The sequence below is a fragment of the Copadichromis virginalis genome, linkage group LG5, assembly GCF_057382275.1.
Source record: "Copadichromis virginalis isolate Kocher_CV1m ecotype Utaka linkage group LG5, C_Virginalis_male_GT1.1, whole genome shotgun sequence".
Classification (NCBI taxonomy): Eukaryota; Metazoa; Chordata; class Actinopteri; order Cichliformes; family Cichlidae; genus Copadichromis; species Copadichromis virginalis.
Window position 1 is genome coordinate 36,346,697 of NC_140622.1, and position 26,927 is coordinate 36,373,623.

At 37.8% G+C, this 26,927-nt stretch overlaps 1 long non-coding RNA gene across 1 annotated transcript in view; it reads right to left on the minus strand.

Annotated features, from left to right (window-relative positions):
* Positions 1-14: 14 nt before the first annotated feature.
* The window catches only part of LOC146710246 (uncharacterized), a 95,765-nt gene continuing 68,852 nt past the window's right edge, over positions 15-26,927 (minus strand). Inside the window, exon 3 of the long non-coding RNA XR_014920571.1 lies at positions 15-330. This is a non-coding gene — a long non-coding RNA (uncharacterized LOC146710246). The remainder of the gene's footprint in view (positions 331-26,927) is intronic.

Below are 26,927 nucleotides of genomic sequence, written 5' to 3' on the forward strand. Positions count from 1 at the left end.
TTCTTCTTCACCTCCAGTAGCTGGTGTGTGTTTCAGGTGGTTTGATACTAAGCTGCCAAAAAATGACTTGATTAAACTTTGCTGAAGAGAAAACTCTTCAGTAGTTCAGCTCCTAGAAAAGTCACAGCTGGCTTTACCTTCTGAAGCAGAAACCTTGAACTGACGAAAGGCCAAAGGATTTTACTGTTGGTGATAATGTTTGGTCTCTGACAGCTTTGCCCTTCAAAACAATCCATTGGTTTGGAAAGTTCATTCTTCAAAAGGTCCTACAGTGTTTTTTCAGCCATTATGACAGCTCCATCATGGATTGAAGGCAGGAAAAGAGGGAACCTGTAAAACAGAAAAGACACTGTTGTCATGGCCTCAGTATGGAAATAGTTTCTATTTGATAGATTTAAGGATTGACTAACCAGCAAAATGATGATGATGATTATCATTATTAATATTATTATTATTTTAGTTGGATTTTTTTCCCTTACTTGACCTGTTGTGGATTATTGGTGTCAATTTTTCATAGCTCTTTACAATCAATATTAAATCAATGTACAAATAATAAATAAAGAACAAATCCTATAGCACCGCTTTTTTGTTTAATTTATCTTTGTTTAACTCTGTGTTTTTGAACTACAAAACCCATAAGTGTTTTGGTTTTGTTAGGATTATCTGCAACGAACATTTTTCTATTAGTAATTCTTGTGTTCAGCAAGAATTCCAACAATTTGCTGGAGAATGGTGAAAACGGGATAGAAAGACAGGAAACTAGACAAGTGAAAAATAGGAAGGAAAATAGGAAGGAAAGAAAGAGAGAGTAAGAAAAAGAGAGAGGGGGAGTGAGAGAAAGGGAACGCAAGCAAGAAAGGTCACTGCTCATCACACAGCAAACCCAAAGCATCTGTCTGCCTTTCATCCAACTGATGGAGCGGACCTAACCGCAGCCAGCTGATTAATTGCATGAGGGAACACTAATTGGATAAAAGTATTAATCAATTAATTCTATCCAATGAGGCAACACCCCCTAATACTTCAGACAAACATTGGTGAGTAGGAGGGGGTAACAGACATGGTCCTTGGCTGCTGTGAAACATGCACAGAGGCTGACAGAAAGGCAGAGTTGACAGAGCAGAGACAGAGAGGGTAAAAGCAGGGTTCTAAAGGAGACAGAAAGGAAGACATGAAGAAATTAAAGGGCCGAGAATATAAGAGGAAATGAAAGAGAGTGTGTTGTGTGGCTGTGGGTGTGATTTATGGCCTCTTTGAAACATTCAGAACAAAAGGACCAAAAGGAAAAGAAACAATAACATTTACTATGTCTCTGGCCTTACAACTTTAAGAAAGAAGATTGCAACACCAGCCGAAGAAAAGCTCCTAAGGCCAGCAGGTGGTTTAACCTATTTCTGCTGGCTTAGAAGGAATTTCTAATCGTGCTCTCCTGCTGCCCGGTAGCAAGCTTGGAGCATCCGGAAATAATTCCTTCTCAGACTGTTGGTCAAGGAAATGTCCGTGGTATTGGAAACCAACTGCTCCGGGGGTGTCCAATCTCCGGGGGAAACAGCTCAGGAGTAACTTAAACAGCTCAGATCTCTTTATTAACTTCAGCACAGTGAGTGTTAATAGAAAAACTGCACATTGATTTCAAAATATACAGTTTTGAAAATGTACAAACATTATCACTATTACAGTTGTGTGATGCAGGGATTGGTGTGCTACTCTAAGGTAAGTAATCATATAGCAAATTTTATTTTATGACTAAATGTTCAAGTATTGCATATTAACATTAAGGATTTTGAAAGCAGCAAATTTCCACAGGTTTACAATGAAATGAGAAACTAAATGATTTTGTCTTTTGGCATGCAAAACTGATGATCAGGTCGCATGTTTATCTATATCTATAAATTCTATGGCAGTCTATGGAGAGGCTAAACTGGCAACAGGCAAGTATTTTTCTTATTTAACTTTTGGTTGTAACATTCTGAAAGATTAAGGCTTGATTGCTCAACCAAAACTGAATGATGATAGCACATTCATTTTCCTCAGTAGCTACTGGTAACCTTCCCCAGGTAGCTGAAACAGCAGAGTTTAACAACTCTGTGCCAGATGGTTTGTTAAAGAGATCCATCTGGGAGACGTCCTTGGAAACTTTTTTAGGAAAGGGCAGGCACGTTTGGAAGCCATCAGCCAGCCAGTGATTCTTTCTATGTTTGGAAGGAATGAGAAACCCTGTTCATCAGTGAACAAACCACATATCAATTGCTGCCCAGAAGATGCTCTACATGCATTCACTCAAAGTGGAGCAAATCCAGCTAGAAATTTTTCCTCAACTTTATTAAGAACCAGAACAGGGCTACGTACTAGCCTAGGGTAGCTGGGTGTATTGAATCTGAAAAATTAAAGGACCCTTCTGTTCCATCTTATAATCCCACATGATTTAGCAGACCACCCATGTCTTTTAAAAACATGTTCATGTTTGTTACTCTGACTGCTTTTTTGGGGGGGGATACTACATTTTGTGCTGTTGTTTATCCAGCAATGGATCCTATTACCATCTTATTTATAAATTGGCTTGTCAATGATAAGCTTACAGAGGAAGGAGATGAATGCTAGGGCCATTTGAATGGCAAAAATCATAAACAGGGTTATTACTGTCAACATTGAGATTAGAATTATTCAACACAAATACACACCGACTGAAAACATCATGTATTGCAATTGTTATAACTAGTCTGGTATCTTACCACCAAAGCATTTCTAAGCAACTGAACTCATTTAAGTTTTTTTTTTTTTTTTTGCTCATCAAGTGTTTTCAGTACATCAATCTATACAAAACCCACCAGTCTCTGTCAAGTGGTGACTTTGGTTAGAACTGTTAGACAGAAGTGGCGATACACTGCTGTAAAGGAAAGGGGGTGTACTGGAATTACAATTTCAGATCAAGTGCATAAATCGTTATGAAGTAGAATTCAGCACAATAATTTTTGTCTGGTTTTCAGAACTGCTAGACGTCAAAATGACAGCTGAAAATAAATTGTATTAAATATGCGCAGAATACAAGGCCTTCTCTGACCCCAGTAGTCTTTCAGCACTATGCATAACACTGAACTGCGGTGAGATAATTTAGCAGTCAGGGACAACTTTGTTTCTCATCACAAATACACAACCCTAGACCTTTTAGTATGTTAGAACAACACCAACGGTGCACAGTGTGCCTTGGCACTACACACACGGCTGCCTGTGTCCACTAACAGTGGGAGTGTGGTTGTTGGCAGCGATAGGCCTATTTTCCAGCATTCTTTTCAGATGGAGCTTTGCTCAGACAGCAGTGATACAGAATGTGATCAAGCTTTTCTGGGTCTGCCATGTATCCCTCTCTAAAATCCACCACTTGTAACTGAAGATAATGACCATTCCCTGCTGCCTGGCATGGGGGATGACAGAGCGTTTTTTTCCCCACTGTGACCAGGCCACACCCACAGTTCTGATAAAGAGCAAGTTCCAACTTCATGTCTTCATACTACTGGACCATATTACCTATCTGTCTGGTGTTTTGTTTTTTGTTTTTTTTCCGCAAGATATGCAAAAACCCTGAGGTTAGCAAATTCATGTATAAAAAAAATGTCCTGCTTATCCACCATGATCTCAGGTCCAAGGTCTGGCGAGGCAAAAGTTTACTCAACCAATAAACTTGCTGCTAAATGCAGTTTAGCGTCATCTAAAAACACACTGTACTGATGAAGAAAAAGGCACTATGATGAGTATAGCCCTAAGTTAAGTGTACTGTTTATTTTGCAGTTTACCTCGCTGTTTATCTTACCCGAGGATTGAACTTCTGGCAAGAAGTATAAATTGTTGTACACTAGCTGGGCTCTTATTTAATTTTCACAGTGGCACCTGTAGCGACACACCAGCAGCAAATGTAGTGTCTCTAGGGCTTTTAACGCAGTCCTATTTTCTATCTGAACACTAAAAGTAACCAAATGCCAAATCCAAGAAGATATGTGTTACTCAAGAAGCACATACTTGACACTGACTAGTGTTCATTATTTTTGCAAATTATGTCTAAATTAGAGATGGACCGATCCGATATTACGTATCGGTATCGGTCCGATACTGACCTAAATTACTGGATCGGATATCGGAGAAAAATAAAAAATGTAATCCGATCCATTAAATATCACGAAAGCACCTCACAAAACCCCGTAACTCACCTCAGAACGTTAGCACGTCAGAGCAGTATGCATCACGTGATAGAGCGGCTGTGGCATGCTGGACCTGTGGTGGTCTGGATAGCATGTGGAGCTTCGCTAGCAACCCGGCATTTCATCTCCGACAAAGTTATCCCGAGAGAAGTAAAGCAAGTGTGTAAGTCCATCTCTGAATGTTTGTAAAGCATTCCTGCGTTAAGCTTAACAAGCGACTGCCTCTTCTTGCTGCTACTTCGATCATGAAACTGCTTAATGATCAGCTGATCGGCTTTTCTGTCGCGAGTCCGTGTCTCTAGTTTGCTTTTGGCCCACTTTGCACCAGAAAGAGGAAACCAGCGGCTGAACAACAGCAGCACGTTTAAGCTTGATCAGCTGTTGTTAGAATGTATTTAATATTACTTTCTACTCGAGGATCTTTTTCTACGTAGCTGACGCTGGTAACTGTGCAGGGGCGGATCTAGCAAAGTTTAGCCAGGGGGGCCGATAGGGCATTAACAGGGAAAAGGGGGCACAAAGACATACTTTTCTTTCTTATTCTCATTTAAAATGTCTAGCTTTTAATAAATAATTATCTGACACCCAAAGTTTTAATTTGATGCAAAATGAATAGAAGTCCATTACTGTATATAGTAACTATTAAGTCTAATATATATACCCTAGTAAGCTATAGTACTTTTTCCTTTGGGAAGGTACCATCTGTGCAGTCTGCAATTTTGTTGAAGAAAGATGTTGAATCTATTTAATATTTCTTGAAAAATAATTGATTTCTGTGCATTTTTTTTCACACTGCATCAAATTAAGGTTGATTACGTCGATTAAGCATCATGAGGTGGCGCGTGAGGGGTGGTTCCCTATTTTTTATTTATTTATTTTTGTTGTTGCTGGGAGTTGGAACCCTATTAGTTAGGTTGCTTAATATTTATGCTAAGTACTCTTTAAAATACCAGAATAGGGAGGATGGTGTAGGTTTAAGTTTATTAGATTGATCAGTATTACTGAACTATGAAATATTTTTTTTTGCATACAGGTATAACAGAATAGCTTTAGTGTAGTTCTTGTTTTAAACTTGAGTATGAACTTATACAAAATGCAGCAAGATATTTAAAAAAACAGTTTTGTTGATTTAAAAAACACTATATCGGATTCATATCGTATCGGCAGATATCCAAATTTATGATATCGGTATCGGTATCGGACATAAAAAAGTGGTATCGTGCCATCTCTAGTCTAAATAATTACTTTTATTCATTAATTTGTTCAATTCACATCTCAGAGGAGACAGTTTTAAGAGACAGACTTAAAACTAAGACCCTGAAAAGACAGCCTAAAGACAGTTTTTTGTTGTTTTACAATGTAATGGATTACTACAATAAGTATATTTTTCAGTAATGTAACATTACATTACAGTTGTTTCTTGTGTTACAATGATTCTTCATTTTTCATTTGTCTGCATTCCAGATAGAAAGCAAAAAATATCAGTATCGATTTCATTTCCTGTGTGGGAGGAGGAAAAGGGTGGAGTGAAGCACAGCTGTTCAGAATTGGCGATATGGAAATTACTTTTATTTTTATTGCACAAAAGGACATGAGTACATAAAGTGAAGCTGTGTCCAAGACAGAAACAACTGCATTATGCTGCTAACAGAACTTGGGTTCTCTGCATTCATCCGCACAGACAACATGTTAATGCACAGCTAGCCAAGAAAGAAAGCTGAGAGTTTGCTGACCCCAACCCAGCAGCCAGAGCCTGATCTTCAACAGGTAACAAAATAATACATGAATAAATATATAAGGAAGTGTAACCAGATAAAAGATGAATAATTACTGCCAGGCTCAGGATGGGATTTTGAGCCTGAGCAGAGCAGGTCAGAGTGGGTAGTGTGTCCGGAAAACCAGACGGGTTGCTGGCTGTGCAAAGCAGTGGGCGAGCTGTAGCTGAATGAAGTATCCAGAGTGTGGAGAACTAATCTGAGCAAATAAAGAGCGAGCAGAATAAAGAGCAGAACAGCCTCATCATTTTCAGGCCTGAGCAGGAGAGGTGAAATTGTGAAGAGCTGCAAACTGACATGGAGCAAATTCTGTTATTCTGTTATAAAAATTATTCAAATGTGTTTATTACATTTTTGTCACCACCTGTGATGTCAATGGTAAAATCAGCTGTTCAGTCGGTTTCACAGTGAGCACTCTAACCATAGTCTTCAGTCACTAACCTGGCAGGCAAACCGACCATGTACTCATGCTTTCCAGCATACTTTTATTATCACGGTTGCTGCTACACACAAACAGCTGCAGGTTTGCACCCCGCAGCCACACACGCTGACAACAATAACACTTGACAGGACCCAGTACGGACTATTTAATGCAGGTGCGGCGTGAATGCTGATGCCGCTCAGGTGTGTCCGCCTCGCTGCAGCTGTGTCACCGACCACGCCCCACCACACAGGGATTGGTGATATTTGGCCTGTAAGTCAGGGTTAGGACAGGTGTTCACATGTTGGTGCCATATTCTCTACCTTTCTGGCAGCTGTCAATAAATGCTGGTTACTACATCCGATAGTACAGCAAAGGATGGCTGAAGAGCATTGGACCGCAGGTGGGTGTCACATGAAAACTATAAATACTTTATATTCTTTATTTAAGCACAACTAATGCTGTTCTTCTGTAAGAATTACATTTTTGGGTGTTAGCTGTTATACTTACCTTTGTTTATTAATCTATTTTAATGAGTATTTTAAAATTACCATCTGTAATGAAGTGATCTGTATCACTGATAAAATAATAAAACTGCTAAGAATTAAACCTAAATATGGCTTTTGTCAAAAGGTACTTAAAAAGGAGAAACATTACATTATTAAATTAACAACTTCTGCAAGAAATTATGTCTTTGCCATTACTGCTGTAGGATTCAGAGCATCGTTTAAAATGTTTATAATAAATATATTTTGTGACGAAAGGAAATGTATGTCTTTTATTACTTTGTGTGTGTGTGTGTGTGTGTGTGTGTGTGTGTGTGTGTGTGTATTTAGAGCGAGAGAGAGAGTGAAAGGGAGGCAGAACTCTTCTTAAGTCTTTCACTTGACTTAAATTTATCAAATATATTTCTTTTCAAGTTTCCAATTAGATATTTTACAGCTGTGGAGTGATAACTTCAAAGTAATAAAAACACACTGTTTATTCCTCTTTGCCTCAAAGGCAAACAACATTGGGAAGATAGAATTAATTTCTTTCTGCCTATCTGCTTTCCCTGTTCCCTGTTTAACAGTAGGACAGGCGGTTTGAATTTGATTAATTAGAGAGCATTTGTATCAAATATTTTCTGTGTGCACCAATGGCCCAGAAGTCGCTTTGCAAACTGAAACATTTGCTGAGCACCAACTGCTTGGCATCCAAAGAATAAAATGTACACTCCTCCATGAAAATCCGTCTCCTTCTGTTCTGCCTGTGCACTTAGGGAATTCCATTAAGTGTGTACACATTTACTTAAACTTGGGTCTAAAAGTGGGTAACTGTAATGAGCTGTGGAGAAAAACAGAGAGAGAGAGATTTATGTTAGTGTGTTCTGATTTTACTAAAACTTGGCCATCACTACAAAGGAGTCACAAGCCTTAGCTGGCAGAGGCAAATTAGCGGCATGTCAATTACCACCCCTTTGTTTTGTAACAGTGGGCAGTAAACCTTGTTGAAAAAAAATAAATAAATAATGATTAATCATTAAAAAAATATATATGTTTGAAGTACCTATCCTTCCCTGTTCATTTCTCTTTCCGCTCCCTCCTCTACTCATTCTCTAGTCCAAAGCTATTGGCAAGCACTGTGCAGCCATTCGTGACCTATTAGAGTGCTGGATTGATTCTAGAGCATGGCTGCAGCCTCTCATCAGTGGGCATGCCCAGAGCAAGCCCTTTGACAGCTGGCAGCGAGCAGACGACAGCCAGGCAAGACTGATCACTGCAAACTGATAGGCATGGGGCCAATGACCAGCAGACAGGCCTCTCTGTCTCTGACACTCTCTCACACACAGATGTGGCCATTCACAGACATGAAAGGGCACAATACATCTATATCTGCGTGTGTGTTGATATGCATTTGTTCTGGGACACAGCATGGCCATGTCGTCTTAAATCAGTGGCCTATTGCCCTTTTCAAAGAAAAATAAACATTAATTTTACTTAGGCTGTTGTTACTATTGTTAGAGTGCTTATCAAGCCTTCTTGTTGTGAGCAATGATGTCACTGTCATAGTGTTACATAACGTAATGTATTTTGTTCTTTATAATTATGTAGGAGATTTACCCGGCAATTATGTTGTGGCGTAAACCGCCACTTAGTAGTTTGCCAGAAACTAATATATATTAAATGACTACTAAGGACGTAATTGGCTCACAATATATACTTAATCAGAGTAGATTCCATCTGACGGTGCCCATGTTTCTATGGTCATTGTGTTTTAATTGCTATCCTATTCTTGTTTATTGTCATCTTTTATAGATGTTTTTATAGACATTTTCTTTGTTTACATACGGGTTTATTACTCATTTTATCACATTACACTGGATATCTTGAAGGTCACAGCTGCTTAACACATCTAATCGGCTGTTTATTGTATTTAGGTGTAATAGGTTATATGGTGACCATGACTGGGTAAGGTTAAACACAGCATTTCCAAGAAACCACATAGTGTTATGGAAACAGTTACACTTCTCCTTAATTTTTATTTTTTTATTTTGTATTACATGTGTTGTTGTTCTGCCAGTGACTGGTGTCCTTAATAAAATCTGAATGGAACGAAACATTTAAGAAAGCCAAAAACCCTAAAGTCAAAGAGATCTAAATTACCCATGTATTAATTAATTAATGACGACTGATAAAGCTCACCTGTTGAAATGTGTGTGAGAAAATGACACTGACAAGCCAGCAAACTGGTCAGTGTTTTGTTTGACATTGTCTTCAAAACAAGTTTTGCCCAGTTTTGTTTTTTTTCACACTGTGATAAGCTTGTTATCTTTGCCTCTCTATTCTGCCATTAGCCCTCTCTTCTCTCTATCATGCCTCCCCTGACCAATCAGATTAGACGCCACTTCAGAGAGTTGTGTGGAGTGCATATGTGAGTGCTGTGAACCACTGAACGAAAAATACTGGCAGCTTCTTTTTTCCTTTTAACTTGGGTTGGAAAAGATGAATCATTCACTGCAGAGATTTGTACCATTCGTCAGTGCCTTCAGTATGAAGCAGATCGAGCTTGATCATTTTAAGGCAGTGACAATTACTGCAAACACAGACTCCATAGCTACAACAAAAGCTAGCAAAGCAGGTAGCTGACAACCTCTCATCAGACACCCTAATGTACTGACAGGATAGATGAGTAGAAGCCCTACCAACATCATTAAGATCTCCCGTGTTACTGACACAGATTTACAAAGAAACAGTCAGTGTTTGGAGGCCTTAATGTCTTTCTTTGTATATTTAAAGTACTCTGAACTGCTTTTGCTTTAAAAAAAAAAAAAGTGTTATACAAATACATGTTGTTGCCCTCCATATCTGTTAAAATACAGCAGGAAAATAGACTAAAGTATATTATACTGTATCTTATCAGAGCGCTGTCCCTGATATTGTGCAGGTTTTTCATGTTTAGGATCCCAGAGAACCACATTTTCTCTTTAAATGACCATACCTTTAAACAAATATCTCAAAAAAAGCTATATCGCACAAATGTTGGTGATTATCTCATTTTTTTTATTTATTGTAACACCTGCAGGCAAAGACATAGACACTCACTCGCCCAGACACATATGCATAAACACAAAGCAAGGACACTTTTCACACAAATGTGCATAGAAATAATATGCAAACCTTGGTATTTTATTTTGTTAATGTATTCCAGCTTGTACACCACAATAAACTTTCTAACCCATCCTATCATTTGTTCCCTTCCTCACTTTTCCTTAACTGCTTTTTTATTATATCAAAGCCGTCTTTTCTTTACTTTGCCTTTTTGTCTCTGTTTCTGTAACACACTGACATTGCTGCCTGCTAACACTTTGTAACTTGTTTTGTTGTCTTTTCTTTTGGCTTCAACTCACACTTTGTTTTGTCGTTATACCTTTTCTTGATGTCTTCCTGTTTTTGTCCATTCTGCATTGCCTTAAAATGCATGTTCCCATAATAGTTTTCTAAATGATCACTGTTTATTGAACACGTGGACATTGTGTTTTATTAGTCATCAGTTATTTTTTAAACATATATGCAGGCAAATATTTCTGTCTTCACCCACACACTAACAAAATCTGACAAGTCAGTTGAACCTAGTATCATTAGAGAATATCGCTGCATCTCTCTCTAATAACAGCTTCTCATTTCAGGGGCCATGGTGACAAAAACAGCACAAGTGATTACAATCTGACGGAAGGAGTTTATATTTGGAAGTTAATAGCCTGAGGTTAACACATGGCCACATTTATTCCCTTTGGGCCCCCTCACTCGCCGCAGTATATCTGTGCATCAGATTGATGTGTGCGCTGGTTTTGCATTTACACAAAACCATTCCTATGCACACACATACATGCACACACACAAGCATGCACAGTTTAATACACACAGACTCTGTAGATAGCAGGCATAGAGGGCTCCAACTTCCATGCCAGAATCTCCCCATCAGATGGATGAAAGCTGCCATCAAAGCCGGGCCCAGGAGGAGTTCAGACAGTCTGCTTATTCGAGTGAACCCAACACCAGAGTCCAATCCCCTCTGCCATGCTTATTAAATAGCCTATTTTGTCATTTCCAATCCCAATTTGTCACAGTCACTTGGCTCAGCAGCCCTGTGCCATGTCACAGAGGGGTGAAAAAAAGAAGCAGAGGCACAACAGAAAACATGTTTCTGTAAATTGTTTATGTTACAATGGTAAAGTTTTAATGGGCTGTTTGCTATGAGACAAACTAGAACAAATAGCAGTTGCCTTCGGACGACAGAAACACAGGCACTGGAAGAAATGATGAGCATGTATGATATAATAAAATGCATTGCACTGTCCATTTTTTGCTTAGCTTAGCTTAGCTGGCATATTGATTTTTTTATTAAGTCCAAATACAAACTTATCATGTAGCCATATGTGTACTTGTTCTAACATGAAATAACATCCTGTCCAATCAATCCTACACTGTTTTTACACAAGTCGATAAAATTGTTCAGTGAAATGTGTCCACAGCTTTAAAGCACAATGGCTCTCATGTCATAATTGCCCAAACATTAAATCCAAATCAACACATAATCCGCTATTCAAACCACCTCTGCACAAACATCTAACACATTTCATCCATCTGAATTAATCAATCTCACTGTAGCCTAACAAGGATTCGAGTCCTGTCTGTTTGGCTGCCAAACATCCCATACTCCAGCAGCATGCTAGTTGGACCTTGCTATTGTTTGGGTCTCTCTCTCCCAGACTGGACTCTATATTCTGGATCCAAAACCCCATGTTGTATTGGCAAGTCAATGATATGCAGTCGAGCGTGACTGGGGAGAACAAAATCTGCATTGACACAGGGAACTGTCTAGAGAATGGGTGCTGCTTTGAATTAGGCTGCTGTGTTTGCTTATGGCTTATAATGAGAGGTGACATATTGTCAGTGCCTTGCTAAAGCTGGTCTTCTAATTACACTAATTGCTGCTTTTCCACCCCCATCCCTCGCTCCCTCCCTTTCCTATTCAAATCACTGCCCCTCCTCCCTTGCTCCCTTTCTCCCATGCCAATACTGTTGCTACTCTTCAAAACTAAAAAGCTTCCACCCACATACCAAGATGAGCCTGCACCCACTCTCTTGTCTTTCTCACTGTCCTCACAGCCATTAGTTTTCCCTAAATTTCTTTTTCAAGAACTAACTGTGTTCCATTAAAATTTCCATCTTTCTGCTTCTATCTGTCTTTGCCTTTCTGCCTCTCTTTCTCTCTTTTCTCCCCACAGGAGTAGTCTTTTTGTCCATACATGCCACAGTGTCCACTACTACTGCAAAAGCCCCCGTGCCTGGGCTGCCAGCTGCACAATTACTAAATCGTTCATCTCACGGGTGGCTGGCGCTCAGTATCCTTAGCTTTGGCTGGTAGAAAGAGAGAGGGAGGGATAAAGAGAAACTGAGAGAGAGGTAGACTGGACTAAGACTCTGGGCCAGCTTTCTCCTCTCAGGCTCTGTGTGTGTTTCTACTTACACATGTGTGCACGCATGTGTGCAAAGGAAATATTATGTTAGTGTGTGTGTTCATGCATATACAGAGGTGCATGTGTGCATCTCAGTGAAAGACAGATGATGGCCAAGGTAGCTGACAGCTGTCAGTGCACATGGGCCTTGCATGGTAGAAGAGCACTGGTGTCTGTCAACACGCTGCTCTGACTCTGTCCTTAGCACCAAGCAGGCTATACTAGGACCCTCTACATGCAGCAACAGACCAGTGCTGCCTTTGAGAGCTGCTTCTAGCCAATGCAGACACAAAAGTAAGCTGCCATAACACCAAGTGGTTGACTATCTTAGAGAACTAGTATGACAAGTTTCTTTGCTCTTTTTATGAAAAGATGTTTCATGGCTCAGGAGTGTTTAGAGTTCAAAGCAATTTAATTAATGCCTTGTGACCTTAGGTTCACTTGGCACTGAGTCCTTACAAATTGTTACACTACTCCATGAAAAGCGCTATCCTGTGGAATCCGTTACAGTGTTTAAAATACAGTTTCACAGAAAAGACTCCAACCATTTCAAACCATGCATTTCAGGAATACACACTTATGTGTTTGGTTATTTTTATGGCATTCCTACCTTCCTGTCTAACAGAATTCATTGCATTTTTGACCTGCACAAGATACTGAACATTTAAATATATTAATAGAAATGCATCTCCCTTAACAGGAGTATCTAGTAGAGTACAGATTACTGCATTGTTACTGTGCTCTATACTATAAAAAGAGAGGAGAAGATAGAAGACTAACTCATAGCTCAGATGCACAGATATCTGAGGAATATGGAAGAAGTCTTTACAAAACAACCAACTAATATCAAAGGTGCCTTGCACAGAGAGTTTGAACACAAAGAGATGAATAGCAAGATTAAAAGATGTTGACAATTTTAAATTGGCTGAAGCTAAAGACTGGCTGCTTAAGCTAAACTTTCAAACAATACTAAGATAGCTTCCGTCTGGAATGGAGGAGAGAAAGTAGAAAGGATTTATGAAAAGAACAACCTGAGAGAGCAGATCAAATACTGTAAGTATGTAAGAACTGAAATATACACCTTGGGAATGAGGCTCAGGTACCTGAGATACAAAATGACTTACTCGAGAAAGCAAAACACAACAAGAGAAAAGAGAGAACTGGATGAGAGAGCTTTGAGAGAGCACCACAAATGAAGCTTTCCATACTCAAAACAGCATGCGTGAGTTTGTTTCTTTAAATGAAACTCATCTCCTGGGATAAAATGTCAGTGAATGTGTAGAATGTGGTCTAACAGGAAATGCAATATCAAAGCAGCTGAGAGTATCAAGAGGTGAGAGTTGTTAGTAAGGTCTAATTCATTAAAGAAAATACAGCAAAACAGATTCGGAAAATGAAACTGTAAGAGATACTGTACCTTCCTTAAACACCCATATGGGATGTATATGGATACATTAAAGTGCTCAAACTTTTAGCAAAACTCAAGAGAAATTTAATAGTTTGGTGAGTTTGGCTGATTGTCCTTTAACTCTGATGATCCCAGTGTGGATAACCCAGCAAATACTGGAATAAGAAGTTGTTTTAAGTGGTCAAACTAACACAATGCTGTACATTTTTCTTTCTGTGGTTTAAGTTTATGATGAAACTGGGGTGTAATTTAATGATCAGCAGCGATATGTTCTAAAAGTAATCAAACTATAAATAATTCTGTTCCAAAAACTTTAAAGTGATTCCCACAGAGATAAATAAACATTAAAGTAACAGGAAATAACTTTTGCTATGAACGTTATGAATATACAGTGGTCTGTATGTTTTTTGAAGAGCTAGCATGAAAAACACTAGATTCAAAAACTCTCTAGCTAGCAAAAACTCTTTAACTAGAGACTTTGGTAGTGAAGGGATCTATAAAGTAAGGCACAAGGAGAACATGCAAACTACTAACAATAAGGCCCCAGCTAAACTGCAGGTTCAAACGCAGAACCTTCGACGTGAGCCAACAGTGTTAAGCACTACACTACTGTATTGCCTTCGGATGTAAATCCCCAAAAGATGATCGCAACCTGCTGTCAAACAGTCAGGGCATTATCTTATTGGACACTTTATATAAATAAAAAAATGTGTATGAATAAATTTATGCAGTTTAACAGTAGTTAGAAACAGTGTGAAATATAACGAGTCCATGTTTTCACATCCTGTTATTCATGTTCATGGAATATGGTTTCAAATAGTTTCTGGGACTCCAGAATTATATGGGATTATCATCTTACATTTTATCCCTGATGTAGAACCAGCATGTTGAGATTGTAGAATAAGCTGTTGGGATTAACATCCAATAGACTGCAAGGGGGGGGGGGGGGGAGTAAAATGGATGAATAAAATAAAATTAAAAAGAAAGATTTCACTTAGGTTTGCCTGTTGGGGTTGACTGCAACTCAAACACAAAATTTAACAGAACAAAGTGGATATGTAAAAAAATTATGTCTAACAAGCCAGTGTGGAAACTTCAAGTTCAGGTTAAATGTACTGTAATGTAAGTATTAGTACGTTACAATCCATCTATATTTAGCTCTTATCCGTCTGGGATATCAGGGTAAAAGTTCAATATTCATCTTATTTTGGAGATATTATGGAGGTTTTTTTTAAGCTAACCAGGAGACAAAATCTTTTCAGCATGTCGTGGTCTTTATAATGGATATTCTGATGTTGGAAATAAAAAATAAAAAAAACTCATCTAGGAGGCAACGACAACACCTAAGTTTCCCAAACCACCATAATAGTTTGTTTTCAATGAAGATGAGGCAGTGGCTTCACAATAAGGCTATCTCAATTGAATAAACTCCAGACCGTGTATCTATGAGTGACCACAGACACCCTTTAGAGAGAGCCCATTTCTATTGTATTGTATCTTTCAGTCACTATCACAGTTTGTGGAAATGGGTGATTATAGTATTGTAGACTGACATCCACAGTTCTTTCCTCACTACAGTAATAATGACAGGCACTGCACTGATCTATGTGTCTCCCTGTTTTGTCTCCACACCTAAACAGGAAAATGAATAAAATCAGGGGTTAAAGTTGGATTTGGCATGTTTACGAAACCCAGGATGATCTGTAATAGTGAAGTGTGGGGAAAAGAATCGCTCAGAAATAAGTTTCATTCATTTCTGTTGTGAGTACAAGTAGATTTTGGTTACAGGCTGTGATCAGCTGTCTTTTGTTGCTTGTGCTCTAAATTTCATTGCTTTCAGTGGATTTTGCCAAATAATTCAACACGATACAAGCAGATCTTACATGCACTATCATGTCTAATTTCAGATTAAATGTTTCAGATCATCACACAAATTTTTATATCAAACCAAGATAACTGGAGTAAAGGTGTGAATGTGTGTAGCTGTAGATCGAAAGCACTTACAGCAAGCATAGAAAAAGTTTGTGTATGAATGGGTGTGAATGAAGCATGCTGTATATATACTGGTTTGAGTGCACAGGTAGAGAAGAAAAGAACCAGTCTGTTTACCATGAAATCCGATTGAGATGCTTTGCTGTGACATTAAACAGGCTGTTCATGCTCATAAACTCTTTTCTTTCTCTGCTTTCCTGTCTTCCTTACATTTTTCTCCATTTGCGAGTGAGTTATTTCGGAACTTGGGAGACCAGCTGGTGGACTTTAGGAAGAGGAATGTTTCTCCTTTCTTGTCTGATATAGAATTCTAGCTGCTCTATAGTCCTGGGTCTTCTTTGTCATTTTTTATCATTTTTATTTCATGGTTCTCCAAATGTTTTCAGTTATTGAAAGATCTAGACTGCAGGTAGGTCAGTTAAATATTAAGACTCTTCCACTACAAAGCCATGGTGTTGTAACAGATACAGTATGCAGTTTACTGTTATCTTGCAGAAATATGCAAGGTCTTCCCTGAAAAAGACAAATCTGAATGGGAGCATAGGTTGCTCTAAAACCTCTATATACCTTCCAGTACTAATGAGGCCTGTCCAGAGTGTATCTGAGCCACCTGAAAACTAACAAAACAAGAAAAACATAAAACTGAAGTGAGGAAGAGAGGATGTTAAGTGTCACTGCTCAATGTCTCACAGAAATAAGTATCCTAAAGATCCTGCTGAGATACCACTGACCAGTACACAGTCATGAACTAGTGGATAAAAATGATCTCATCCATCATCAGCAGCTCAGAATTCAGGCGAAAAAAAGACACACATGAAGCTTCTCCATTAGCTTCATATATACTTCGGGCTTTTATTGCAACACAATGTTTTAGAGCTTACCTTTGTATGTATGTAGTACATCACAGAATAAATGAAACCTTTGTCAAAAAAAGGCCCATATAACTAATACAAATAATTACTATATCACTTCATGAGCTAAGTAACACTACTGAAAAACCCTGTCATTAAACACTGATGTTGTTAAAACTTGAGTTTGCAAAGAAAAGAAAGAATACATTCTTTGTGATTAAGAGGAAATTAACTGCCAGGTTTTTATCAGCATACATTCAGCATTTGAGCTAAATGACATATTCAAGTTTGTGTTCAGCATATGAAATATAATTGCTGCCATCCAGATGATGCATTTTTGAGAAAATGCCTTGCTCACTTCAGTAAAACAATGTAAGACTGCCTTTTATATATATTCCATCAGCATTTGCAGCAAAGGAGCAGAATGTCAAAATCTTCTCAGTGTCATGTTTTCTTTTTGCAGACACAGTTGATCAAACTTGACATCAATCTACAATGAAAGCATGGATCCATTCTACATTTTAGCAAATGCTCAGGCTGCTACTAGTAGTGTAACAGTGTGGGGTGTATTTTCTTGGCACGCTACAGCCTACCTGAGAATTGTGGCTGACTAGGTCCATCCCTTTATGATCACGTTACATAATGTGCCATGCTCAAAAGCCCAGATCATTTCAAAATGGTTTCTTGAACAGAAACTCATAGCTGAAGGTATGCCACCACCGATTAGAGCATTTCCGAAGGCAAAAAGGGGTTTAACCAACGTGTACCTAACAAAGTGGCCATGTGCGTGACTGTGTTTATGCATGCTGTCACAGTAATATTGAATTTTCTATTCAGCATTTCAGTTAAATTACCTGATAAAAACTGTAAATCCTCGTGTTACATTTTGTTTTTATTCATGTTTTAGACAGCGCCCCAAATATATTTTCTAAACATTAAAAAAAAAGGGAAAACAAATCCATAACTATCCCATGGATATTTATTAAGAAGAGGTCTCATAGCGTGAAATCACGGGCAAAACCTCAAACGTGCAAACATGTTTTTCCATATTTAATATTTCTTCATTTGCAAAGTCTGTTGCTAATGTTCTGTTTTCGTTTATGGAAGAAAAAAAAATCTTTCTTTGGAGTAATCTCTTAATCCGTCTCATAATTTCTGTTTATCCCTCACTTTTTCGTCTCCTGTGTATGTATCTGTAAGTATGAGTGTGTTTGCTTTGCGTGTGTGTGTTTACTCTCCCTCACTTTGATCACACTTCAGCTGCTTTGTTTATAATCATGTTACATACAATCTCTAATCCTTTAATATATTCAGAGGAGTACACATTTCGCAAGGACTTCAGAGGCAATAACATGTTTATTTTACTTCTTTATCACTTGGTAAATCGAAGCAATATGTTGTGACAACAGCCAATTTTAAACCTCGAATCGAGAAGTAAATATGTACAAAGTAAAAACAAGGCACGCACTGTAGTGTACACAGCTTCCTCTCCTCTGTGGCTACTTCAGCCAGGAAAAATATAAAAACATAGTCAACAGTGCCAAACATAAATTTGCAAAAGTCAGCAAGTTGCAATCGATTATTGATCATAGTTAATTGAACTGATCAAAATATTCCCCAAAACAAAAAGAAACAAAGAAACAAACAAAAATATCTTGTCTAATAAAGATAAAAGAAAAATGTTTTCTTAACAACCTAATACTGGGCCATAACATACACTTATTTTTCTTCTCAGTGTAGCTCATTTTTCAGCTTGAATGCTTTAACTAGGTTGTCATACATCTTAACCACATGCCTGCTGTGTGGTTACTCAGCTATAAACAACTAAATATGCATGTTTCCTTCCAGTGTTTATATGTGGCTGCGGTTTTGAAAGTGTGTGTGAAGACTTCCTCAAAGGGATTTCTGTTTATCTCCCTTGTGGTTCCTGGTGAAAAAGTTACAAGAAAGTACATAAATAAAAAAAAAACTGAATTTAAAAAATAAGTTGTTATGGACCCCATGTGTTTGTTTGTTATGCACATATAAAAACTCCCAGTACATATATGCCCCCACAATATCATAAGTTCACAGCTGACGCATGCAATTGATGCGAGATGACATCTTAGTTGTTGCGTTTGGAGCGCACAATAGGAAATGACATTCCCTGTTTTCACATTAAGGGAAATGAACATGTTATTTGCAGAAAGGTCAAGCCTCCAAGCCCGAGGACAGGTTGTATAACTGCAGTAATTATTATGTAGCTGCTCAGGAATTAGAGGAAACGTCATGTCAAATGTCAACATCCAGGACACAGGCTGTTTGAATCCTTATCTGTGGGTGTTCAAATGTCAGTGTTGAGGAAGTCAGTTGGGGGGGAAAAGTAATTCATTAAATATGATTACTTAATTGAGTTTCTCACATTATTATTCAATTCCTAAAAGTCATACCATTCTGCACTTGTCATTCATGTCATATTCAAAATTTGTCTGAAATATTGTAGATGGGAAAATGATATACATTTTATAATGCTTAGCAGGGTTTAAGTCACACGTATCAATATCCCTCCCATGGTGAAGTATCTGTTTCACAATGATGCTTTTTATTTATTTTTTTGACACTGTTTACTGGATTTTGGCTTTCAGCTTCAATCTCAGGGTGTTAAGAGCAAAACAAGACAACTCAAGTCTTTCCAGAAATGGAGCGATTACGGCACTTTCAAGCATGTTGAAGCAGCTGAGTGTTCGTTAAACCAGTGAATCTGGATGCAATTGTTTGCATCCTAAGGAGATGCAGCCTAAGCTGTTTTGGAGAGCTGGAAGCAATGAATATAGAGCATGCAAAAATCAGCCAACAGCAACAGATTTCACATAATAGCCACTTCACAAGACACACCTCCTCATCATCTCAGTGAGAGCCTTTTCCAAAATCAATAGTTGGCTGAACATTCACTTCTTCATAGTTACATACACACACACACACAATCCTCTCAGCAATGTACAAACATACACACCAGTACTAGAACATACTAACACCACCATCTTTATCTGTTCTGAATTTTTTAACTTTTTTTGCAGCCTGATGAATATTTCAAGTGGCTACCAATTCCCCATAGTCCTCTAGGGACATGAGATCAATCAAAGTGTGTAAGATCAAGCACGGAGGCACACAGGAAGAAACCTGCTTGTTATCCTCCCAGTTATAGATAAACAGAGCAAATGTTCCTAGATAAATACATAGATCACACCCCAAAACTGAACTCTGCTGGTAAGGGCTGTTACAACACCCATTTGTTTTCTGCAGCAAACCTCCCCTGGGTTAAGGGAACCAACGTTGACACTTTATGGGGCAAGAAGTCAAATAAAACAAATTGCCTCAGCTTCAGATACAAGAGAATTTGCTCTCCGTGCCCAAAAGCAAAACAAATGGGATAGTGGGAAGATGGTCCCTCTTCTTTTAGGTTTATAGTGCACATCTTCTCACTGTAAATGACTGTGCACTGCAGACAGCATTTATATCAGTCATACACATGTTTAAAAACAATTAATAAAAGAATGTATTATGATTATGAATTTAATGGCAAAGAAGTTGGTGGGCTTAAAAATCGTCATACCCGCCTACAAAAGAGCGTTGTGTCAGAATTGAAACTAAAAGCTGAAATGAAGCGAAGAATTAAGCAGAACGACTGGAAAAAGTGGAGGCAGAAAAGAGAAAGAAAGGCTTGAATATTGTAAACAAATGGAGCATTCATGTATAAATCGACTGAAGTCCTGCTTTTTTTTCCTTGTTTATTTTCAAAATATTTCATTCACTTTAAATGTATAGTTTATTCGATTTCTTCACCACAAATTTAATATCACAGCCCACTGGTTTAGTTCACACCCCAGAAATAATAGAACAGAAAATCTAAGTAGCATTCAAATTAAGTGATTATGTCTTTTACTTGTCAGTTTATTGCCATTAAATAATGATGCAACTGCTCAATCCTGTCAGTGGGAAGCCTTTGTTTTCATGAGAGGATTAACAATGTCTTAATTTCACTAGAAACAAATACAAAAGCGTCAGGCTTTGATGTGCAGAGTATTATTTTTGGATGGATATCAGGAATAAATACTCAACTAGACATTTATACACTCTCAAGCACAACATGTGACTCTGCTCTATTCCTTAGAAGTTTTTTGTCCCAGAACACTTTGTTTCAGTGGTCTGTAAATCAGCCTAAAATCCTATTTTTACCACCCTGCCCATGTCTACACTACTAACAAAGTAATTCTGCTGTCTAGGCATATTCTCTTGCTCTGACTCTATGACTGACAGGCTCATTACCCTATCCCCATTATGGTATTGACTAATCAATCTATTCATTGTATTCTTCTCGTGGCAGAAAAGGCCATCTTTTGCATAAAAATTATTGGGGCATTGCAGGAAGCATTCCAAGGAGAGAGGGGTGAGTGGATGAGTGTCAGGGTTCAATTTACAGCTGAGCACAGTAGCAGCGTCTACTGGCAAATTGATCAATATCAATGTCAAGATGAGTTGTGTTTCATTTTTCTTCTTTTTCCAATCCAAAGTGGCAGTTAAGCACATGGCTACGAGAACCCTAATGGTGGTGCTGAAAAGACTATGGTGTTGTTATATAGGGAAAAATATATATATATATAAATCAATTTTTAAGAAATCACATAAGACCTTTACACAATTTTTCTCCTCAAGCACCTGGCCAGAGAACAGCAATTGAACTGCAGGATCAAAACAGAGAAGTTCACCAAGAAAATGACAGCCGCCCACGTGGGCCGCAGTGCCCTAGACTCCACTGTGAGGCAAATCGCACCTTTGAAGTCTGCTCACTCACTCCCTGCTGAGGTTGTTGCACGGCTATCAACACACTATTGGGAGATTGAGTTCCCAGCATTATGATCACTATCATTAGGATAGCATTGAAGTTATTGTTACCATCATAAAAAGAATAATGTCCATCAAAAGTCAATCAGAATCACGGCATGTGTCCAGAAGTGGACCGGCAGGAGGACGGTGGTTGTGTTAGTGGGAGGGTAGGATTAAATTGAACAAAGTTCAGTTCTTGGACTTTGTCAGCATGTAAAATAACTATATTTCACTGGTCTGTGCAATGGGAGTAGATGCATATTGAACATTCCTCTATAAATTGCTATCCTACAACTAAGCATTATGTAGCTAGAATAAGACGTGAAAATATTTTAAAGCAATGCATAAACTGTCAGATGTATTTTTACTATAATGATATGTATATGGGTCTGTTCCCCAACTCCTCCTAGGCATGCTAATCAATCTGGAAGAAACTATCACTATCATCATCTTTGGAGCTGTTGGGAGTTATTTTTATAGCGCTTCTTCCTTACAAATTATATATATTATGTTTCGTTTTTGATGTCAAAGTGAACTGTGCTACTATGTGCACATTCCCATGCATCTGTGAATTTGTTTTCTCTCACAAATTATATATAAAGAGCATGTGACCCAAAGTGAACAGCGATGTTACGTTTATGTTATGTGTACATTGTAAATCAATTTTGATCAACAATTTTTAGTGCTACAGAAAAGTAACACTAATAGTGCTTGTAACTGATTACTTTGTCTTATACAACATATATGTAGTACACCAAGCAGAAGAATATGGTTTTTTTTTATTATTCATCTGTCTGGCAGTTATTAAAAGCTGTTTTTCCCATCTTACTACCCATATGGAAAAGATATATATATATATATAAATCTTATAAAGTTTGTATCTGTCTTGTGTGAAACTTGTATGAAAAGCATATAAGAGTGAAAACCGATATAAGATCCCTTGAAAAATTATATAAATGAAACTTGTATGTTTTGGATACTTACTAAAAAAAAAAATGAAAGTAATGAGAAAGTGGCCACTTTCATGAGTAAATCATATAAGCCTTTTAATGATTCACTATATGAAGTAGGCTACATCTTATGCAAGTTTTTTATAAGTTTTTTCTATTTCTTTTCCATATGGGTATATGCAGTGATATAATGGAAATCCAAAGAATAACAAAGTAAACTAGCATACAGTACATGTCTATGTCATCATATACATATTAAGTGAGTACCTGCTGTAGGGCTGAGGAAAACTGTCCTATGCTATAGATATTAAACGTTATTTATATACTGTAGCACCTTTCAAGACAAAGATATAAGGTGTTTCAAAGACAAGCCAGGAAACAAGCAGCGATGAAATTTTTTAAACGATAAATGTGAAATAATATCAGGTAGGTGTACACTGCCAGCACAGGGTGATTAAAAGCAGGGAATAAAGAAAATGAAATTTAAAACAGGTGAATTAAAAGCAAAGATAAAATAAAAAAATAAGGCTAGGAAGAGACGATAAAACAATTATAAAGGACAACATTGAAATAACCCAAAATGGAGGCACAGAAAAGGTCTGCTTACAAAACCATGTCTTAAGAGGGTTTTAAAAGATGAAAAGGAGCTTGCAAGTCCTCTTCCCCTCAGGGAGTTTGCTCCAAAGAGTGGATGCCCTGACAGAAAGAGCCTGATCACCAATGATTATGGGTTGGCTAGTAGAGAGCCGGCCAAAAACTCAACAAATCAATTCTAAAAGTAAAAGGTAACCAATGAAGAGATGCTAAAATTACAGTGATGCATTTTCTTTTTTAGCAAGTCTGGTTGTATAATAAACAAACTGTAATAAATTGCAATCATCTAACCTAGAGGAAACAAAAGCATGCATGGCTGTTTCTAGAATTCTTTTGGATAAAATTGAGCCTATCTTACTAAGTCTCTAAGTTGCATATATCAAGATTGGATGACTGAGTTGACGTGCTTAGTGGTTCAAAAGTCACACTAAAAATATTATAATACTGGCTCAACTTTATAGACAAGGACCTCAGATGTGTTATTGTGAGTGGGTTAGATGCATCAGGGCCACTAGTCAGTTAGTTTGGTTTTATCCATATTCAGCTGCAGGAAGTCCATCATTTAATATCTTGGATACAAATATCCAATGCAATGAGTTTAAGGATGTCACTGGGGTCAAAACAGATGTGCAGTTGCATGTTATGTGCTTAGAATTGACAGAGAATTAATGATCCAATAAAAAATAATGAAATGGGAAAGATATTACCTTTGGGATATAATAATGTGCCCAGGGTCTCACCTGACAATTAATTGCTTTGATTGCCCAACCACACATCACAGCATTGTCTCTCTACAACGCTCCCCTTTCAAATGTCAGAACCACTCTAAAATTGCTAATTAAACAAACAATAACCAAAGTGATTTCTACAAAATTGTACATACTTAAGTGTCTGTGAAGGTTCTCAGTCATCCAGATCATTGTAGTCAAAGGAGCTTGCAAAGAAAAGCGTCTGGACTTCTTTAAGTTGCTTGAAGATGTTTCACCTCTCATCTCGTTTAAATCTGGGACTCCCCACCATTTGACCTTAGAACTGAAGAAGCTTCTCAGATGAGAGGTGAAACGTCTTCAAGCAACTTAAAGAAGTCCAGATGCTTTTCTTTGCAAGCTCCTTTGACTGTACATACTTAAAGAATTTATTAATAACATGTAATGAAATGTAAAAATGTGCATTTTGACTCATTATCAACTAGTTAAATAAGATGCATACCCATTAAATAGACATCAATACAAATTCATGACTGTATATTAAGACTTCTCATCTAACCGGATGCATCTAGAGAATTAAAACATGGAAAAATCCCAGACCACTATGTTTGTTTCCCAATGATTACAATGTAAATGACCTCTATTGAAACCACATCTAATAAAAGCCAGGTGAAGAAATTGTGTTTTTTCTTCTCAGACCCTCTGGTTTCACATCTATTGATCAGTTTTTGATTAGAAAGAATAAAAAAATAGTCTAAACAGCATTTACACTATGTTGTTTTTGTCTTTTATTTGTGCAGAGGTCTGAAATATGAAATGAGCCCATATCCACATATAATGGGCACCCAGCATTGTCAGGAAACGGCGTAAAAAATTGGTCCCTGGGAACCACTTAGTAAGAGTACATTTACAAACAGTTTTCAAGACTTCTTGCTGTGATCTCCACAAGAGTGAAATTTCCTATACTGTGCACAGGCAATTGAGCACACCTGCAAGCCTCTGCACCCAGTACTAAATATGCATAGTGGTACATTTTTAATAATTTGAGTTTAACATTTTAGATTTGTATGTGGGCTTCCTGACATTGATTAAGGAGATGATTACAGAGTAAAAGCTGTGTAGCAATCTATATTTGGTACATGCAGTTTGTCTTAATAGAACAAACTGATTTTAGCTTGAGTGTTTAAGATGAACATGTTTTAGCAGGAAGCAGCCAAATGCATCAGTTGTATTTTTCACCTCATGTCTTTAAATTTGCAGACAATGCAAAAAAACAAAAAACAGCCAACAGTGGAAAAGAGAGAGGAAACAAGGGGGGGAAAACAGTGACAAATAAACTCTGAGACAGACGCAAGTCTTAGCGCTACAAACGGTTAAAATGATTGAACTGAAAAAGTTTAGCCTATTGCTATACTCCCACATCAAGGAGAGGACAATTATGGTGTGCATCTGTGTCAGCTTTCAAACTCCACTTCCTTTCATTTTTCTTAATTAGCAGGCAAATATTCTCTCCTCTTCTGCTTCATTAACTACTTTGTTGAGCGTTGAGTGATGTCAAAGAGATGATGGAGGGACAGAGCAGTGAAGCAAGAGGGGGAAAATGATATCACCAAGAGCCCTTGTCTTTTAGTCTGAGATTAGGTCCCTTAAGAAGGCCTTCTGAGTGCCAACAGCCTCTATAACTCAACCAACAACTTTGACAACCAAATGACTATAGATAATGGTTTTGATGGGTGACCCACTCCTGTCTGGCAAAGTTAAAGAGATGTTCGGGTATTATGAATTTTAGCGGGTTATCTCTCCGTAACAGGCACCTCTTCTATTGTGGGATAAATGTCCTTATACTAGTACTTAGCCATTGTTTTGGATAAGAAATGTAAACATCACAATCAAAACTTAATAAAAGACAAAGGCAGAGGCAGCCCACACCAAACACTCACACTCAAGTCTTAATATTCAAAACGTATTGTGTCCCATTAGGATACAAAAGATATGGTCAGTAATCAACCAGACTTATAAACACATGCATCAGGAAGGAAAATAACTCTTTTAGTTCATCAGTGTGACTTGTCTAAAAATACAAGGCTTTATCTTTTCAGAAAACCCACGGGGATTTTGACTATTTTCTACAATTTAGAAAAATCTTGTTAAGTCTGCCGCCCCTGGAATCTGTTCACTTATGCCTGCCTCTCTTTCCCCCTCTCTTCCTCACTGTCTTTGTAACTTTCTTTGTCTGTCTCTTCTCTGTCTTTTCTCTCTCTTTCTCTCTCTCCAGTGCCTTCCCAAACGGTGCAGCAAAATTGTTATTCCCAAGTCATTATCTTATTTGTGCGTCTCCACTCAGCTGTAAATCCTCTAGGTATTCCTCTCTATTCTCTATTAACTCAACTGCAGTCAAGCTTCAGCTGCCAATCACAAAACATTGCTGAGGGAGAAAAGAAGAACAGAGACAAAGACAAGAAAAGAGAGACCAAGACACGAGGACGCAGAAATGTGGTCAAGAAATACCAGAGAAAGAGAGAGAGAAAGAATTAATCACAGCAGTTACAAGAAAAAAAGACAGAAATGAAGGACAATTTAAAGAGATGAGAGATTCTTTTAGAAATATTATGTGCTACATTTGCTGAAAAAGGAGTGAAGTAAACTTGGAGTGAAGTAAACAGGGATTCAAGTTTACCGGTTGCAGAGGAGACAAGTGTTTTACTTTCCATATTTCTGTAGTAAAGTTAAGAGTCAGCGTTGAAAATGCAAGGAATAGTTTATACTAATTGGAGCCTGAGTAAAGAGAAGCATTAGAGCACTTGTGGAAAGGATGGAGATTTCAACAATGTGGCCACTTGGGTCCTTGGTTGCAAATAGAGATGGCACGATACCACTTTTTTATGTCCGATACCGATACCGATATCATAAATTTGGTTATCTGCCGATACCGATATGAATCCGATATAGTGTTTTTTAATCAACAAAACTGTTTTTTAAATATCTTGCTGCATTTTGTATAAGTTCATACTCAAGTTTAAAACAACAACTACACTAAAGCTATTCTGTTATACCTGTATGCAAAAAAAATTATTTCATAGTTCAGCAATACTGATCAATCTAATAAACTTAAACCTACACCATCCTCCCTATTCTGGTATTTTAAAGAGTACTTAGCGTAAATATTAAGCAA